Here is a 16,656-nt window from a genome sequence, read left to right as displayed (position 1 = left end):
AGGTTATAAGAGCATGTCCCATTACCAGAAGTAATGTCAGGACAATGTGGTCAGACCAAAAACAAAGTCATCTCACAGTGCTAAGGGATTCTGTGTTATTTCCTATCTTGCTTCCTAGTTTATCTAGGATTGACTGTGCTTAAAGTTGCTTTCTAATATTTGAATGTTTTCTATTCTTTGTTCCTATATTAGTTGCAATCTATAAGACACATGAAGCTTAATGCAATGACTGGTAGAGAATTCTTGTCCACTTGAAAGAGGAAATTATTAGTGTAGGGTATGGGTTCAGATTCAATAGGCACTGGCTTAGCACTGTGTTAACACTTTCCAAATATTACATAATGTTTTTAAAAATTCTAGACTCTGTTAAAACTAAACTCCTGACAATTATTTAGTTTCTGTCAATGTTGTTAGACTTGTTGTTTTTAGGTACTGCTCTCAGATGGTCCTGAGTATATTCTGGGACTTTAGAAAACTATTTAATGTTCTTTTTAAAATGTGTGTGTTATTATTTCCAACAATATTGTGAGGGGATTTTTCAATTTGACTATTATTGGCCATTGAAACTTTTCCTAGGTGTTTGAAATTGGGCAAATGTGTAATGGTTCATACCCTGTGTCTTTTATTATTAAATTTATTGGAGTGACGTTGGTTTTTAAAATTATATAGGTTTTAAATGTACATTTCTATAATACATCATCTATATATTGCATTGTGTGCTCACCATCCAGAGTCAGTTCTCCTTCTGTCATCATATACTTGACCCCTTTTACGCTTTTCTACCTCCCCCCTCCCCGCTTACCCTCTGATAACCACTAAACTGTGTCTGTGTCTATGAGTTTTGTGTGCTTGTCTCATTCCGTTGCTGCTTTCAGTTTTATATCCCACATATGAGTGAAGTCATATAGTTTTTGACTTTCTCTATCTGACTTATTTTGATTAGCATGATAATCTCAAGATTCATCCATGTTGTCGTAAATGGTGTGGTACATATGCACAATGGAATATTATTTGGCCATAAGAAAACATACCCTCTCTATTATGACCCTATCTCTTATGACTTAGAATTATACAAGTGTTTGTTTTCTTTGACCACTCCAGATTCACTGTCAAATTGGGATTAAAGATATTTTCATCATTGCATATATTAAGAAACTGTTTATTCTCAGCCATAGTGCCCTGTTTACCAACAACTATCTTAAAAGCTATTTCCCAACTACATTTATTAGATTTCCTTTTATCTTGACAATTGGTTTGTTTGTATTTTTAGGAAATAGCAATATAATAAAATTACTTTTACTGGCATAGAATGGTCAACTTAGACTCCTAAGGAAATCTATAATCAATTTAGAGTTTTTATATTTTTACTTTCATCAACATTAGTGCGTTCTGGTTTTAGAATAACAAGTGATTAAATCAGATGCTTAACAATTCACTAATCAAATAAAACATTTTAATGGCCTTTAAAAATCCCTTGCTATAATTATTATTTAGTATTTTTATAATCAAGAATATTAATAAAGTTTGTATCCCTGTGTTTCCAATTGGTTTTTATACTCCTTAACTTATAATTAGGTAGAGCTATCCAAAGGGCAACCCAGAAAGAGCAAATTTTGATGAAAAATAATCAACATTAATGAACTTTGAAGTCAAAACAATTGGCAAAAGATTTGGAGTATTATTCTCAATAAGCTAATTTACAATCAGTAGCAAATTATTAGAGGTTTTCAACTTCTGTATTACGTACAGGTCATTTCAAAAAATACTTTGCATGTAATCACGCACATCATAATAAAGATGGTACTGTCCATTTTGCGGGTGTTTGTACATCTTTATGATCTATGGTTACATGGATTTCATTCTTTTTAAAATGTAAATAAATGTTCTCTACTTGATCAAGTGTATAAAATAAATGATATTTATTTTAATAATCCATGAGAGTGAATTGAATTGCTATTGCCTAAAATGTTTTCATTTAGTAGTGGCTTGAATGTTTTTTGAATGAATGCATGAATGAATACATGAATGGTCTCCTACTCATACCCTTAGCCTATTTTACCTATTTTTTCTCTCTAAATGTCCCCTTTTTTTCAATTCCAGTGAACAGATAAGAAATGAGCAAAGTCTTAGGGTCCCACATTTTGTTCCAAAATGGGGAATTTTTTAAAAGGCCAATAAGTAAAAGCCAAAAAAGGGAGAGCTTTAGAGTAATGATTGAGAGACGAAGAATCTTCTTTACAACCATAGAGCTGAAATTATACACACTCTCCACCTAAATCCGGTGAGGTCTGTAAAATCTATTCAACTACCTATGTGGAAGATTTTCACAGGGTGATAAAATTTTGCAGGGGACAATGTCATTTAAAGACATTTCCAAATATCCACTTTTACACAACAGAAAAAAAAAAACAGACAGGCGAAGCATTAGCAATGCAGTCAAAGAAGTCTGGGTAATTAAGCCTAAACATCTCTGTTACTTGAATATTGAACATTAGAAATTGCAATGGATGTACTAAAAACTCTGCAGTTAGTACTGATACAAGAAATTACTCAGCCTGGAATGCAGAAAGAAAACATGGGTTAAAAGGTTTAGGATGAAGACATAACCACAGCTGTCTAAAGATTTAAATAATTCCATGGGGAAGAGAGAGTGATCATATGTAGTGTACCTATAATTATATTTATGTACATATAATTATATTTATGTTCATATATGTATATACATATGAAGTCTCTTACCTCAGGGAATGTATAAGCGCTCTTTTACAGGACTTCTGGGTGGTTAAGTCATGCCCCTAAAAGATAATTTTATTTTGATTAAAGCCAATGGTTAGAGATTCTAATTACATCTGAAGCACCGAACTTAGTGTTTCATTGAATAACTGAAAAAGCCATTGCCATTCTTCTTCTTCCAACTATCTAGGAGAATGATATTCTAGCCTATTCTAACCAGCAATATATTGAAAGAGAATTATGAGGAATATAGTTCAGCTTCACCAGTTTAACCTATTACAAAGCGATTACATTGAGCTTACATTAATGGTTTCAGTTATGTTGGATTTCACTGGTGTCACACAAAATCTTTAATTAAACAAATATCACTATATTCTACGTTAAAGAAACCTAAACAAAGTCATTTATTTATTTATTTTTATTTTTTTCTCTTTTAAAATTTATTGGGATGACATTGGTTAGTAAAATTATATAGATTTCCAGTGTACATTTCTATAATACATCATCTATATATTGCATTGTGTATTTACCACCCAGAGTCAGTTCTCCTTCCATCACCATGTATTTGACCCCTTTTTTCCTCTTCTACCCGCCCCCAACCTCTGATAACCACTAAACTGTTATGTGTCTATGATTTTTCGTTTGACTTGTTCTTTTGTTGATTTCAGTTTTACATCCTACATATTAGTGAAGTTATTTGGTTCTTGACATTTTCTACTTTGTTTCACTTAGCATGATAATCTCAAGATCCATCCATGTTGTTGCAAATGGCAGTTTTTCATTTTTCCCTATGGCTGAGTAATATTCCATTGTTTGTATGTACCACGTCTTCTTTATTCAATCATCTATCAAAGAACACTGGTTGTTTCCATGTCTTGGCCACTGTGCATAATGTTGTAATGAACATAGGGGTACATACATCGTTACAGATAAATGTTTTCAGGTATTGGTGGTTAAATACACAGAAGAGAGGATTGCTGGGTAGTGTGATAATTCTATTCTTAATTTTTTGAGGAACCTCCATAATATTTTCCATAGTGGCTATAACAATTTACATTCCCACCAACAGTGTATGAGGGTTCCTTTTTCTCTACAACCTCTCCAACTTGCCATTAATTGTCTTGTTGATGATAGACATTCTAACAGGTGTGAGAATTTTATTTTTGTTTTGATTTGCATTTCCCTAATAGCTAGTGAACTTGAGCATTTTTTATTCATATATCTGTTGGCAGTTTTATGTCTTTTGGGGAAAAGTGTGTTCATGTCCTCTGTCCATTTTTCAACTGCATGTTTGTTTTCTTGTTGTTGACTTGTATGAGTTCTTTATATATTTTGAATGTTAGCCCTTTATCGGGGATTTTGTTTGCAAATGTCTTCTCCCATTCAGTTGATTGCCTCTGTTTTTGCTTTTTTTTTTTTTTTGCTGTGCAGAAGATTTTTAGTTTGATATAATCCCATTTGTTTATTTTTTCTTTTTTTTAAATTAAAGTTTATTGGGGTGGCAATTGTTAGTAAACTTACATAGGTTTCAGGTGTACAATTCTGTAATACATCATCTATATATCACATTGTGTGTTCGCCACCCAGAGTCAGTTCTCCTTCCATTACTACCTAATAGAATTATTGTGAATATTAATGAATATAAATGAAATATAGCTTGTAAGTGTTTTTCCTAGAGTTTCGGAAATATCAGATGCCCAGTAAGTTCTATTAAGTTTTAGTTATTGATGCCTAATAAGCAGGTACACATTATAATTTTCAACAATTATCCAATCAATGTTCTGACCATTTAGGAAGGTCACTGCATACCTTCATAGTTCAAAAGAGATATTTTGAATTTTTATAGTATTTTGTTTATGACCTACATAATAATTTTAATACTTCCAAATAACGAGATGCCTTACAAGATTCACTTCACAATTTATCTGAAGAGCTAAGGAACAGTCCAAAGAATCACTCCTATTTTTCTGTGTCATTTGTATCTTTGATGACATTGAGATTGAATGGGAAAAATATTGAATGTTCTTGCTTTGTTAAAATGCTCATTATGACCTTTACGTACACATACACACACACACACATACACACACACACACACACACACAAAATGCTTTCAGCATATACTAGGGTCAAAGAAAATATGTTTAAATGTTTTTATTTCCTATAAAAATATTTTACCCATAGGGAAAAAAAGTCAGTTCAAATATTTTAGAGATTTTCAACTGGCTTGGATTACAGAAATGCTTTCTTCAAAATGTTATTTTTTATTTGTTCAAAACTGTGTTTAGTGACTGCCATATGCCAGGGAGCCAGCTGTGTTTAATGGGAACCATGGAGAATTCAGTGTAGACTTTGTCTTCAAATAGCAGACCCTAACTTTTAGATCAAATTAGACAGTATTTTATTTTTTTTACATTATGTTTACTTTATAGAACAGAAGGACTCTTCATAAAATCAGTATTTTCAAGTCATTTTTCCGACTATAGCAAGTTCGAGAATAATTTAATAATTTTTATACTTAGTGCATGGGCATATATTCTTATTGACATATATGAAGATTTAGTGCTCTCATCTATGATTTATTTGATACTGCATCCTTGAACAGAAATGCACCTTTTCATTAGAGTATAGTTTCAAAAATAAAAATATGATCTACTCTTATATACTATACTTTTCTGAAATCTATGGATGAATTACAGAACTGGGTGGAGAGATACATACATATATATAGAACTGGGTGGAGATAGTTCTATATATATGTATGTATCTCTCCACCCAGTTCTGTAATAAGAAAAAAACATGTTTTTTACCTTATTCATTGGAATATATTAAACATTTTTGAATGCACAGAGATCTCTTAATTTAATATATATATATATATATATATATATATATATATATATATATATATATATAAAACATCATTTTCTTTTTGTTCAGGCAGAAATGTATCATAATAAAATTTAAGTAATCAAATTGAAATAATTTGTTATTTTAATAATGTCATTTGAGCTCTAACCAAACTCTTTTCTATTGTTTTAGGTAATCAATTATTTCATTTTAGTCACCAACAGTACAATTAGTGAATAAGAAGATACCTATGATCAGGTACAAATTATTGAATAAAGTTTAGAGACAAACTTTAACACAAGTCACAGAATATTGCTGAACAATCCTAAAGGGTCACAAAACTACTGGAGAAATATGATATACTATTCTTGCTTTATTGATTTAACTTTAAGAAGAGTTATGTTGATCTCTGAAGCTAATTTTCCCCCTCTGTTTATTCACAAGAGTGTTCAGTGATAGATATCCTGAGAAAACATTTCAAAATTGCAGTGGCTGTCAGTAATATCAGCCTAAAATATTCAATATTCTGTGACATGCCCTGGATATTGGAAAAGACGTAACAGTTGTACTTTCTTTCAGTGAGCTTATACTCTGTTTCAAGATGACAGAATTGCATATATTGATCCTTAATACCCTTTTCCCTCCCACCAAGACGAACGGTCAATTTTAGATCAAAGTTATTACTCCCTTGTGTGTGGTAATTACTTCTTTGCTTACCAATCTACTGTACTGGAAGAGTGAGTGTCTCAGAAATAAAAACTCCTTATTTATTTCCCCATTCCTGTAAAGTGGCCCTCACATATTAGTCAATAGCCATTTAGTTATTGATTGGATAAAGGAAGGAAGAAGGAAGGAAGGCAAATAATGTAAGATGACAATTCTAAAAACTGAATGTGTGGTTGTTCTATCTAGGAACCTGTAATTACAAGGAAAGAGTCACTCATCTTATCTGAAATATTAAAAATTCAAGAGCATTTAGGCAGTCAGGAATGAAACAGCTCTAATAAACAGTTTCTTTCTATGCACCTGTTTCACTCTTCATTCTCTATCCACAAGCTTTCTCTGCTTCCTGATAATTTCTGCTACTTCGTAACTTCAACATTCATCTGACACTTCAAGACTTCAACTACAGTTTCCAACTGAGTGGCCAGATTCCCTCAGTATGTATTTGGATCTGTTTAGCCAAACTCACATTTGTATCACCACACTATTTAATTTACTGCTGCAGTACTCCTGGATTCAAACACACACACACACACACACACACACACACACTTTACACTTTACACTGAAAGTCGGTTCATGGTTGGTCCCCTCTATATTTCTCTACATTACCATTTCCTCCTGTGAAGGAAATGCTCTTCCACTTGCTCTCATAAAGTTTAACAAGGGAAAACTTTCCTTGTTTTATCTCAGATTCTTCTTCCAAAATTCCACAACTTAAAAATCCTGAACCAATTCAAAGTCTGTTTTACTTACCCACTGGGGTAACATTTAGCATTATCATGGAGCTAACAGGTGATTACTCTGTTGGTGTCTATTTGCACTTAACTATCTACTGAAGGCTGCTTATACTCCAGTTAGCATAACTTAAAGGGTTTACTCTAGCAACCACCTGCTGCTTAAATAATTCTGGGGCACAAATAATTTTTTCGTACATGTTCTGTACACCTGTGTGGTTTCCAGTGCTGTGCCTTGAACACACAAGCATATCTGGGTCTCCATGGTCCTTATATAATGACATTCAACTATTTCCAATATGCTCTTTAAATTTTAACTAAAACAATTACATGGCAAAATTTATAATATATACTGACTGCTAAAGGAAAATATTTTCTATTGAAACCATTCATTACTTTTATATTAAATTATGTGATACAAATATTTTTGTTTTAAGACAAGTTTTTTACCTGACATTTTAACTGCAATATCTATTCAATTAAGGCTGCTTTCATAGGGCCTAGTGAGTTTTTCCTTAGGGATCCAAATACCTTCTAAGATTACTTAAACTTCAGCTTGTTCACATTTGATAATGTTAAATGTATTAACGAAATTACCATATAGTAGCTATAAGTTATAGTGCTTAGAAGTTTTGAATATGATTAGAGTATGAGTAGGAGAGGGCGTCAAGTGGTAGGAAAAGAGACAATATGTGGGATTAGGAAGCAGATACAGAAGTGACTATTAATTGGACGTTAAATTCCTTCTCATTCTCTTTATGCCTATTCTTTGCATGCTCTTCATAACTATTACGGTTATTTCAGGATTCTTATATTTTGGGGGAGCCTCTAGATTATCAGCTACTGTGGAATTTCAGGTCTCATCTATACACATATGACAGAACTTCACTTATTCTTTACGGTCAAGAAATGGATTTGTTTCTACATAAGTGATTTTTTTGATAATGTTGCTGCCACTCAAATACTGTAAAAAATCATTCTTCATTAAAAATATATTAACCTATAGAATTTCAAAGTAGTTTAACTCCTTTTTTGTGACTTATTTTCATTATCATTTAATAATTAACCATATAGTATTACATTTGTATGCCAACCTCATTGTCCCTTTAAAAAAGTCACAGGAGCAGTTCTGTTTTTGATATATTTAAATGATACCTGCTAAATACAAAACACTCAAAAAAACTTTCAAGTGTGAATGTGAAGGCCAAAATGCTCAGAAAATATTTGATCAGTTCAACTTAAACTGTTAATAAATAAAAAACATGGTCAAAGAGTCAGATGATTCTTCTTTACAAAGGGAATAAATGAATCTTTATATCAGAAATAATAGTGTTGCTACTCACTGGTTGCATGATCTGTGAGCAGACCATATGTTATAAATAAATAATAGATATTAGATTAATTGTAGTTTGGGACTGATAATAGGAAGAAAAGGCATTTTTCAGTTACTAAATATATTGTTTTATCTTCTAATTATTTTTCCTTAAGTATCTTAAGAACAGGCATGTAATTTTTAAAATTTCAAATGATCACAATAGCACAATATGCAATGAATAGTTTTGTATATTGGGAGATGAGGAGATATTTATTTAGTATCTTTCAGATTAAGCCTTTTGCAGTTGAGAATGTTTAATTATTTAGATGTGCTACTGTGTAGAAAACCTGAAATCAGGTATTGCCTATTATGCAGCACTTCTGCATTCCTAATTTATAAAACATTTTTTCTTTAATTACCATTCCTGTTAGGAAACACATGGATCCAATGTCAAAGTGCACTACAAATTTTAGAAATGTGTTCCTACAAAGGGGCACTACTACATTTAAGTCTAATTGTTGTCTGTAATGAAGATGAGATTAAGGGAATGCATGAGAAGCTGGAGTCAAAAATGTTTATCAAAGCCCCCAGAAAAGCATTTCAAGAAGAAAGGTAGGCTTAAATAGTTGCGAAAAATATACTTTTTGTCCCAGGAGATATACTTAACATTCTGATTTCATGAAACACGTAGAAATATTAGGGCAAAAGCTAGGAAATTTCTCTTTTGGTAATATGGGTATATTACCATTAAACCTCTCCATCGTATACCTAAGTGCCTCATGCGTGGGTCTGATCATGTAAAGAGCAATCTTAGATGAAGGCTAATGCGTCTTACTGAAGTTCTCTACCAAACTGATTGAAGCTGACAGGCCTGTTCTGTTTGCAGAGAGAACTTCATGGAGAGTTAGAAACAGATGCTGAACAATATGGCACATTTGATTTCAAGCTGCTCACGCATGCCAGCCCCTGGCAGTCTTTATGAGGTCAGAAGATTAGTAAAATTGTAGTCAGCAGGAACACAGGGTATATAAGTAAAAGAAGCCAAGCAGGTGTGCTGAAATGAGTTAGGTATGGACTTCCCCAGGTGTGTCTTAGTTGCCCTTCAGCATATGGCTGGAGGATCAGACTGGAAAGAGGTAGTACTCAAATATTTCTATTTAAATAATGCAACTAGTTAGGTTTTTTACATGTTGACTATGAAGTGTACCTATATGTTGGACTAAACTTATGCTGCTCTTAATTTTAATGTTTCTTTAAAATCTAAATTTTGATGATCACTCATAAATAGACATCAATATGAACTAGGAAAATATGTTGATGGCAAATAATTCAGTTATGATTATGAATTATCTGGGGTTCAGATGGTTCTGGTTTTCTTGGCTTCAGTTTATTCTATCTCTATTAAAGTAAGTTCATGTCTAGTTTGTTTTTTTCCGTTTGTTTGTTTGATTCTCAACCACAAATGATTGCACTAATTTTTACAAACATTAATGATGTGCCATACTCACATATGCCTATTTATGTCCAAATTGTCTTATATTTGCTGAACAGTTCCTAAGCAACTAATGGCTAGCGTTTTATTATTTTATGATGATAAAGGATTTACAGTATCCAGGCTTCTGATATATTTCAAAAATTCAATTCTATATGGGTCAAAATTTAAATGTCACTGATATATGATTCACTCAAATACGTTCTCCAAAATTAGCTTTAAAATGAAATACCAAGTTGGGCCCCCAAGACACCAATTTATAATCTGCATTGCAGCATTTAGTAAAACACAGGGCAAAGATAAATACCTTATTTCTTGACAATTTTTTCCCTAAGATGTTTCTTACTGGCAGTAACCTAAAAATATATGTATTTCAAGCAAAGTAAAATGAACAAAAATGGATATAAATTTAAAATACATTCATATTGACATGAGCTATGCTTTATCAAAAGATATAACTAACTTGTGTTTTAGAATCTTATAACTCTTATTTCACAGGAAAGTACCTAAAATCTTTAAAGACCCAAGAGCACTTTTCAGTGTATTACTAAAATAGTTTCCTATTTCCATTTGCTAAACAAGTTAGTTCTCAAATAACCTTAGAAATATTTTTATACTCACCTCAGTTGAATACTTCTAATAATTTACAGAAGCATAAACCGCACTAAGAAATGCAAGGTTTCTTTTCCCTTAAAAGTGTTTTATCTTTTAATCCAGTAACACGCGTGTGTGTGTGTCTATATCTGTGTGTGTGTGTGTATGTGTGTGTGTGTGTGTGTGTGTTCCTGTTCTTGCGTTGTAGAATGTGACTGTTGGGGAGTGGCCATTAGGGATTTAGAGGAGATTGGATCATGAACAGTGAACTTTCCTACATATTCTCTATAAGAAGTACACCAAAAGTAGTCAAAAAAAATTAAACCAAGTAAACAAAATGGACATTAGTTAACTTTAATCCTGGACAGGAACAAATTATTTAAGGTTAACTAAAATGAAGAAATATAACCAAAGATGTAAGATAGATTTAAACGTTGTGAGTAGAATGAATCAGGGATGTTTTTAAATGTTTAAATATAAATTTTATATAAAAATAAGAATTATGAGGTTGTCAATTAATTAAAAATGGTACTAAAGATGTGAGCTAGTAGAACAGGCCTACATAATCTTCAAGTTCTAGAAATGACTATTCTGTCTCAGGAATGATTTGTTAGAAAGATTTATTTATTTATTTATTCATTCATTTATTTATTTATTTAGATGCTGATCTCAAAATATCTTAACAGAGCTTAACTGTGAATCTGGAACATTAAAATCTGAGGTCTGATTTTTCAAAAAAATGGTATGTGTGTCTTTCTGTTATGGCATGGATGAAAAAAAAGAAAAGAGAAAAGAAAGAAACCCATGCATTTTCTGAGCTGTTTTCTAGAACAGTCTTATAAGAGTCACTCAGTAGGTGGTTGTTGGATCATCGAATCAATACCTTGATTTCTTGGATTTTAATTTTGCATGAAAACTACTGAGTTTTTATACTTATCATAGAGGGTTGGGAGAGAAGGCAGGGAAGGAAGGTTAGAAGGGAAGTGGTGGAGAGAGGTTGCAACTAAGAGGATGAGAATCAGCAGGCTTCATTTTGCAGTGTATTTCCTACCCCGTCATTGAGCTCCATTTCTGAGTAAAACATCAGGTTGGTGCAAAAGTAATTGCGGTTTAAAAGAATAATTGCAAAAACCGCAATTACTTTTGCAATTACTTTTGCACCAACCTAATAATACCACTTTGCTTTTAGTATCATGCTAAAAACAAGAAAAATTGGTATTTCCTAGGCAGAATATGTAAGGCTACAGATATCCTATATTTCCATACTATAATCATTTATAATGCACGAAAGACGTATAAATTTACAAACAATTCCACTTATGTAAAATGTAGAAAAAATTAAGTAAGCAAGATGTGAGACAAAGGTCAATGATCAAGCAGGTGTGGCCCTGAGATTCAATCAGATCCACTTGTTACACATTAAAGTCTCAGGAAATGCCACTTTCAAGTTTCTCTAGTTTTTCACCACCCCATTGTTTCTTAATACCGTTTCCCAAAAATAAGACCTAACCAGACCATCAGCTCTAATGTGTCTTTTGGAGCAAAAATTAATATAAGACCCAGTATTATATTACATTGCATTACATTACATTATATTATATTATATTATATAAGACCCAGTATTATGCTATGTTATGTTATAAAGACCTGGTCTTATATTAAAACAAGACTGAGTCTTACATTAACTTTTGCTCCAAAAGACGCACTAGAACTGATAGTCCGGCTATGTCTTATTATCAGGGAAACACGGTACATGTTTTGTATATAATAAACATGCAGCTAAATTAATCCCCTCCCCTTCTTTCTACCTTCCATTTCTACTCATAATGCCATTTACACGCGCACACACACACACACACACATACACACACAGTGACCAAAATTAATTCACATGAACAAATGGGGTCTTTGGGGCAAACAGTTAATTTAGATTTTTAAAACTGCCATGCCAGTACGAATTATATTAATAATCCTGTTAATAAGAAAGATCTTGCTGATTTTTTGAACAGATTATTTTGTATCCATTTCATAATTTTGTGGGCACTGAAACAGATTGTTCACCCACAGGCACTGTGGACATTATAAGTAATAGTTTAAAATGTTGAAGTTTTACAAGCCATTGTTCTCATTCTAATTTTTTAATGCAACCATATCGTGTTACAAAATTGCCTTGTTTAATCTAATTTGCGGATAATAGATATTTATATAAAATGGAAATTATGAAAGAATTTATATTACTTTTTAATGTTTAATAACATGATGAGCCTGAAAGAACCGATGTGTTCTATAAAACCTGAATTACTTTCCATTCAGCTACACTGGTTTGTAGTATTTTATCTTTACATTAAAAAATGTGTTAATGAAGAGTTGGTGAAAACTTTTCATTTAGAATTTGTCACTGCACCGATAAATACCAAAGAGTAAACCCCTAGAAATTAATTAATTTTGAGTTCATGTCAAAAAATTACACTGGACACAGTTAAATAGGTAAGGAAGGCTTTATTCAGAACTGTAGTGATAGGGGTCAAGATTATTGAAATAGAGGAGAGAGATTGAACTTAACTGTTGAAACAAAAGGTGGGTGTGTTTTTATGCTTTAAGACAAGCAAGTGGAATCCAATAACAGATATTAATGAGGTTGGTCAATGTGATTAGACCAGATGTGTTCCCCCTAGTAGGTGTTTATGGAAATGAGGCTCCTACCTTCTCACAGAAACTGGGAGATAGGAATGCATCTCTCTTCATGAATATATTACAAAAGGATAGTTCCCAGGCCCTTAAGAAAGACCTTTCTAGGTTACAAAAGAGGCAAAGTCTTCCAGAAGATTTACATCTCAAAGGAGCAGAGGAAAAATTTACAATTACATATTTTCTAAAGTAAATGCTGTAAGAAAAAAAGGTGAGGGGTTTGGAGTCAGGAAAAAAAAAACTGTCTAAAATTCATTCAAGCTGAGAGAACTTTATATAAGCACTAAACCAAAACCAGTTTATTTTAAACATGATGATGGGATACAGAATAGCATTTCAAATTTGTCTTTTAAATGTATTATAGGACAAATATTAATCCATCACCCTTCATAGTCTAATGACAGGATAAAAATATCTAATAAATAGCATCAACAAATGAGATAGTGGGAAATAGCCAGGTTGTGATCTTAGAAAAGACCAGAAGAAGCCAGAAAGATGAATGCAGCGTTCAGATATCTTGTGTTGTAGGGGTATTTGACTCTCTAGAAGAATCAGCTGAAAACCTAAACTGTATATTCAGGATCCTTATGGGCTTGTGGGGCAGGGGAAGGTGGATGGAGTCAGGGAGTGTTGTTTTTCAAACCCTGTTAAGAAAAGAGTGGAGAGCCTGGTTAACAACCCAAGTGGTCTTAAGACCCAAAGGACTGTGTCCTAGGAGAAAGGATAAACTAGAGTTCAACCTGTCATAATACATTATTGTGTGGAAACTCCAATCCTAAAGATAGTATTAAGATATTGACTTTTATATGCGATGTATTAGAGAATTCTACACTTGAAACCTATGTAATTTTACTAACCATTGTAACCCCAATAAATTTTAATTAAAAAAAAGATGGTGACTTCGGCACTGAATATTCTAAAATTGGAATGGTACAGACAAGATTAGAATGGACCCTGCACAAGGATCACATAAGAATTTATGGTGTGTTCTATATTTAAGAAACTTTTTATTATTAAAGGGGTCTGAGACTGTTAGTTCGTGTAGTACCTGGCAAAAGAAAATTTTCTCCAGGGTAAGATAACATAAATTGAGGATTCTAATAGTCTAAGTTTTAAACCATCTTCAAGTAAAGAGTTTGCCCCTGGAAAATATAATTGAAATAAATGGTCACTAAACAGAAGAGCAATGGTTTGAAATAATGAACAGTTCAAACTCAAACCCTTAGGATCTGCAAGTAACTGATACAGTGCTGATCAGCACATTTTGGTGACAACAAAATAAACAGAAAGAAGGAGTTAATACTCTGGTATCAATATTACATCAAGTGTTATAATTTGCTGCATTTAGTTTGTCCTACAATATGATAATCCTCATTGCTAAAAATATTATGAATTTTAAAAAGTCAACACATCTGTAAACATTTTAGCAGCTCTTTATTATGAATGGCTTTATATTCTTATTTAGAGTAGAAATAAGAAAATGTTTACAGTTATATTAGGAAACTATTAGATGAAATATAACTAATACTATAAAATGAGTCCTTAAGGAATCTCTAGATTTCATTTAGTATACTATGTTAATACAGCTAAGCTAAGAGAAAAAAAAAAAACAGTTAGATAATCCAATAAGGGCAAATGATTCCATTGCGTAACCAGACATCTTGGGGAATCAAAGATGGGAAAGTAAATTTGGTCTTCTCAAATTCGGGTTCAATTCCTCAGGGTCACCCCTAGCATGAACATGTCATTGATCCAATTGTAATATGTAAGTGCAATGTATATTTCAAATGACATGGCCCCTAACAGGTAGAAACTGCTTCATCATGTGCTGTATGAAATGGTAATCTATTCCAATGTGAAGGGAGAAACTGGATCTGTTTGGCTCAGTGAAAGATGTATGATAATACTTTTGGCTTTGCATGATTTTCATCTTAATAAATAACCACAATCTAATCATACTCCATAAGAAGTGCAGTTAATCCGTAGTTGTCTATGAGTGACTTCTATTATAGTAATTCAAACTAATATTTGATCTTTATTACTTAGAGGGTATATTACTTAGGACAGACTAAGCTGCGTTAGCAGCAAGATGCTAAAACATAGTGTCCTATTAAGACAGCAGTTTATTTATCTCTGGGGAAAACAGTACAGAGGTGAGGAATCTAGAGCTGCTGGGAGGCTCTACTCTATGTCTGTTCTTCCAGACACCCTGATTGGCTGGTCCCTAGTACCACGCTCAGCAAATGTCCTCCATCTCTAGTTCCAAGAGCACTACAACAGATCCACCATGTTCCAGGTGACTTCAAGGGGGAGAGGAAATGTAGGGCAAGTCCGTTCTCTAAAATGATGATCTAAAAGTAGTGTGGATGAATAATGTATTGTTCAAACCAGAACAATTTTGAGAACGAAAGGGGTGCTAACATACTTATATATCCTTTTGGGGAATATTTATTTATTAACTGACAAATTGGTTTTATTATATACTGGAAGATCTAAAAAAAATCCATTCAAAATATAAATTGCTTTTTAAAAATTACTTATGTTCATGTGCCTACTGTCAAAGAAAGGAAGGTTTTGGTTGTCTTGTACCCAAAAAAACTGAGAAAACAGAAACAAGTTACCTTACTCTTTATCTTTCAAATATTTGTTTCCGTTAAAGTGAAAACCTTATTCACTGTGTGCTCACAGGATTCTCACACACAGCAGATGACACAAAAGAAGCTAGAAATGCAAAATGGGGGGCCTTCTATAATCTCTCAGGGACTACCTTTAATTCTACTGTTAATAATAATGGATATAAATGGGAGAAAAATACAGAAAAATGCTAAACTAGACAAGAAGATATAAAGATAGCTAGAATATGTATTCTTTAGTTGGATGTCCATGTAGCCAGCTAAATCTCAAATAAAGAAGAGGAAGGTGGTAGTCACTACAGCATAAAGGACTACCCTCTGTCTTAGTGATTAAGTGGCTCTTCTGCTTTCATGTTTTAACTAGTAATTTCCAGCCCTTTAAAAATACAAATAAAACAAAATATTTGAACAGTGTGAGCAAAAGATTGTCATTTCAGGATAACACTGGATTCTCCTTCCTGTGGTATGGCATAGTAGGTGTTTCCAGGAAGTAATCAGGGACAATTGTGCTTTCATATTGTTTCCTATCTCACTTAGAGACAAGCAGTCCTTAGCTACCTATTGCTGAATGTTTCAAATATTTTCAAATATTTTGTCTCGTTTTTTAGTTGGTAATTGTGGTAGGAAAAGTCCAGAATTAGTTATCAACTCATGATCAGAAGTGAAACATATTAACCAACCTCTCATACATGTTTTTAATTTGATATTTTAATTTTATTACTGAATAGCAATAACCCACCCCATTATAAAATTCAAAAGTTAAATAATATATAATGAAAAATAAATCCCTCTTACTTTGCAAGAGGCAACCTGTATTATAAGATCCTTGTGCATTCTACTATAGTTATTATTTGTATTTACAATATGAAACACAATAAACTCAGTCATAAT

The 16,656-nt window shown here is 32.5% G+C and overlaps 1 protein-coding gene and 1 non-coding gene across 2 annotated transcripts in view; both read left to right on the top strand.

The window, feature by feature from the left end:
• Positions 1-16,656, top strand: part of SGCZ (sarcoglycan zeta) — a 797,227-nt gene that overhangs the window by 547,611 nt on the left and 232,960 nt on the right. The window lies entirely within an intron of this gene.
• Positions 14,026-14,131, top strand: LOC117021848 (U6 spliceosomal RNA). Its single transcript, XR_004422934.1, has one exon. It is a non-coding gene; the product is annotated as a U6 spliceosomal RNA (small nuclear RNA).

The sequence above is a fragment of the Rhinolophus ferrumequinum genome, chromosome 4, assembly GCF_004115265.2.
Source record: "Rhinolophus ferrumequinum isolate MPI-CBG mRhiFer1 chromosome 4, mRhiFer1_v1.p, whole genome shotgun sequence".
NCBI classification, from domain to species: Eukaryota; Metazoa; Chordata; class Mammalia; order Chiroptera; family Rhinolophidae; genus Rhinolophus; species Rhinolophus ferrumequinum.
Note: the sequence above shows the minus strand (reverse complement) of the source record. Positions and strands in the feature narration are given on the sequence as shown.